This window comes from Pelecanus crispus, chromosome 5 (genome assembly GCF_030463565.1).
Source record: "Pelecanus crispus isolate bPelCri1 chromosome 5, bPelCri1.pri, whole genome shotgun sequence".
NCBI lineage: Eukaryota > Metazoa > Chordata > Aves > Pelecaniformes > Pelecanidae > Pelecanus > Pelecanus crispus.
In genome coordinates this window covers 71,894,115-71,897,736 of record NC_134647.1, presented here as the reverse complement: position 1 = coordinate 71,897,736, position 3,622 = coordinate 71,894,115, and the positions used below count along the sequence as shown (strand labels likewise).

At 56.4% G+C, this 3,622-nt stretch overlaps 1 non-coding gene across 1 annotated transcript; it reads right to left on the bottom strand.

The window, feature by feature from the left end:
- Positions 1-2,802: 2,802 nt before the first annotated feature.
- Positions 2,803-2,917, bottom strand: LOC142593619 (U5 spliceosomal RNA). Its single transcript, XR_012831096.1, has one exon. It is a non-coding gene; the product is annotated as a U5 spliceosomal RNA (small nuclear RNA).
- Between the last annotated feature and the right edge of the window lie 705 nt (positions 2,918-3,622).

The following is a 3,622-nucleotide window of genomic DNA, read 5'->3' as shown; positions in this document are numbered from 1 at the left end:
CTGAAAAACAATGACTGCTGTAAGGAATTGGATAAGCTGCAAACACCTAGCACAGCACTTCAAGACAACACCAATACAAGGATTTCTGACCAAAGTCTAACTGTGAGGCAGAAAAGACAAGTTAGAGACCTCAAACATTAAGACGGAGGGTATTATTTATAACAAGACCGTATTATTTATAACAAGACCTATGCTGCTGACACTTTAGTACCTTAGGAGAGACTAAATCACTTTAAGCACTTACCTTTACAGTTACATTTTCTTGCAAAGGAAGGTTCTCTTTCACATCTGCAGCAGGTTGCTCTTCTGATAACTCAGGATTTATTGTTATCACATCCTCAAGGTCAATCTACAAGAGCAAAGGTAGGATTTTACAGAGTGGAATATTGCCGCTACCACTTACGGCATATTTTTTTTTTAACCTCGACTTTCAGTACAGGCAAACAAACCTCACCCACTGCCTGCCAAATATTAAGTTAAAATTGCCTGGAAGGGCAAGACAGTAGCTCATATTCCCTTTGAGTGGTCTCGTATGTCCAAATATGCTAGAAGAAATGTGCTAGTTAAGCCATTTACCCTCATCTACCATGGACCATGCAGCTCTGCAGGTGCCGTAAAACACTTCCGAAGAGATGGGCAAAGCACATTTGGCATCAACTGCTCTAATCTCTTACTGCTAATCTTAGTAAATCTCAGTCACTCTGTGACTTCTGTTGTAGGAGAGCATTAAGTGTTTACTGTGTGATTGCGCTTACTGAAATAAACTTCAAATAGCTGCTTAGACTTTGAGAAATGAAGGATTCAGCATTTAATCCACAAGTCAGTTCACCTGCATTTTCATTTGCTATTGTGAGCAATTTCACCTAGGGCCAGCTACCACCTCCTGCCTGACCCTCCAGTGAAGTCATAATCCTGCCTTTGCCTCATTCTGCGGCACCCTGGCACAGGCAGCCACGGGGCAGGCAGCCAAGGGCAAGCTCGAGCACAAGAGACCAACTCTCTCAGTTCAGTTTTTCAAACCTAACCCTACAAAAGAGGTTGAAAGCACGTGTACACAAAAACTCCAGTCTCACAGCAGCTTGCACGGGAATTTGCCTAGCAGAGCAACGCAAGCACCACTCCAGAAAGTTCTTGAGTTCTCAATTAACTTTTAAATTACTTAAATAAAGAGTCCATAAAAAGAGCAAAACCAAGTAGGTGAACCTCTGTAAAATGTAGAGACACCACATGATAACATAAGAGAAGTAATCTATAAAGCTTGATTTATATGGAATCTTTATCTAATCAGAAAGTGAATTAGCTCAGAAATATGTATATGCAGACAATATAATATGTACTAACAGCGTGTAAGAAAATTTGCTGGGTTTTGAGTTGTCTTCATAAAGTTTTAGTATTGTAGGACCTACACAGAATTTAGCCAGCAATCATACCTGAATCTGCAAATTTTGCGTATTTGAACACAAACAGTACAAGATCCTATTTCAAAGAACCTGCCAACGGCAACTTTAAGATTTTAACTAAGCTCTAGAGTATGGGTTTCCAGAGAAACAGACAGCACAAGCACGTTTGCTCGGTTGCCAAAGGAGATGTGTGAAGTGTCAGGATTTCAGCCACATCAACCTCGAGTGCCCCAGGCTCCCTCCTCCCCCCGCTCCCAATCTCACGCAGTATTTATTTCGCACCAGCACAGGGATTCAGGAAATCAAACTCAGCCCTCTTCGCGTGGCCCCCAGTAAGCGGCACGTTAAGCCCTACGGAAAGCCTGCAGGCCGCTGTTACAGACAGGAAAAACCAACAGGCAGCCCCAGAGCTGAGAAAACCGGGACTCCGGGGCATCCAAACCATCAGCCGCCAGCGCAAGCGAGGGGCCCAGCATTCCCCGCTTCACCCAGAGGCTCAGAGCCTGCTCCGCCGCGGCCACAGCGCGCCCAGCCTTCACGCCTTACCTTCACGCGTGGGTGTCGCGGCTTTCCTTACGCCCGACGCTAAAGCAAGCGCAGACCCGAATCAGCTGCAAGAGCGGGGAAGGGGCGGCGGGCGCGGCCATCACTCACCTCCTTGCCCTTGACGGCGCCGCCCTCGGACCACTCCACGGACACGGAGGACCGTCCCGCGTTCACCGTCTTCACCGTCGCCTTGTGGATCAAGCCTGGAAGAGGCCAACGCTGAGCCCCCGGCCCGGCCGGGACCCCCGCGGCGCCGCCCCACCGCTGCCCAGGGGCGCTACGGGAGGCGGCAGCCAGGACCCCCGCGGGCCTCCCTCTCCCCCCCGCCCCTCACCGTTGCTCCGCTGGATGTTGATGACACGGCCGGGGCAGACATGGCGGTAGAGGCGCGAGTCCATGGCGCGGGCACCAGGGGAGCGAGCGGCTGCTCAGGGGCGAACCTGCAGCCCGCACAACCGCCGCCGATTTAAACCCCGCGCGCCGGCGTGCCGCGGGGCCTACCGGGAAACACCGGCGGGGGGAACTACACCCCCCGGCATGCTCTGCGCGCCGGGCCGCCTACAGCTCCCGGCGTGCACCGGGGCGCGGCCCAGCACGGCGGCGGGGCGGGGAAGGCGGGCGACGGCGGCGGCCATGTTGGGAGCTGTAGTGCGGGACCGCGCGTGCGCAGTCGGCCCGCACGCCAGACAGCGGGGCGGGGCGGGGCGGAGCGGAGCGGGGCCCAACCGCCACCGGGCCCGGGGCAGAGAGCAGGCGGCAGAGCAGGGAGATACGGGCAGCGCCACACAGAAGCGTGGGGAACAGAAAGGAGATATGCGCTATAATGTTTCGACCTGTCTTTGACCAGAAAAGGGGCAGCTCCACCGAAATGGAGCCTCAAAAAATTCATCGACACTCGTGCTTGTTCCTCTCCACGGAAATCTTTAGTAAAAGGCGAAAGATTTATACGATCTGAAGAGAAACCAGAGTATAACCGCCATGCCGCCCCGCCCGCGCCGCCCGCCGGCCCCACGCCCCACAGCTCAGGGCGACGCCCGACCCCAGCCCCGCGGCCCCCGGCCCGGCCCGGCCCCGCCGTGCCCGCACAGCCGCGCAGACCGGACGGCTCGGACCGGCGCCGGGAGCGGCCGCGGCGGCGGAGAGCGGGCCGGGGCGGGAGCCGGCGCTGCCGCGCTGCACCCTGGGTATGCAAACAGCCCCATGCTAATGAGGCACACGCTAATGAGGCGGCCGCTCCGGCGGCGGCACGGAGGGGTCCGAGCAGCGGGGTCAGCGCCGCGGGCAGAAATGCGGGGCCGGGCCGAGCCAGCTCCGCCGCCCCGGGGGCCGGGCCCGCAGCGGGTCCCTTCTGCCCCCGGGTCCCTTCTCCCCCAGCCCCAGCGAGGCTGCTGGGTCCCTGCCGTGGTTTAGCCCCAGCTGGCAGCCAAGCGCCGGCAGCCGCTCGCTCGTTCCGCCCGCCCGGAGGGATGAGGGAAGAATTGGAAGGGTCAAAGCGAGAAACTTGTGAGATAAAAACAGTTCAATAATTATTTTTTTTTTAACTGTAAGGAAAAGGGATGAAAGAATAACAGAGAGGAAAATTCGACCCAGGGCAGTTGCTGGCCAGCAGCGGCCCCCCCGCCAGCCCTCCCGGGCGCGACACGTCACGCGTGACGCCACACGGCAGGGCCCGTCCC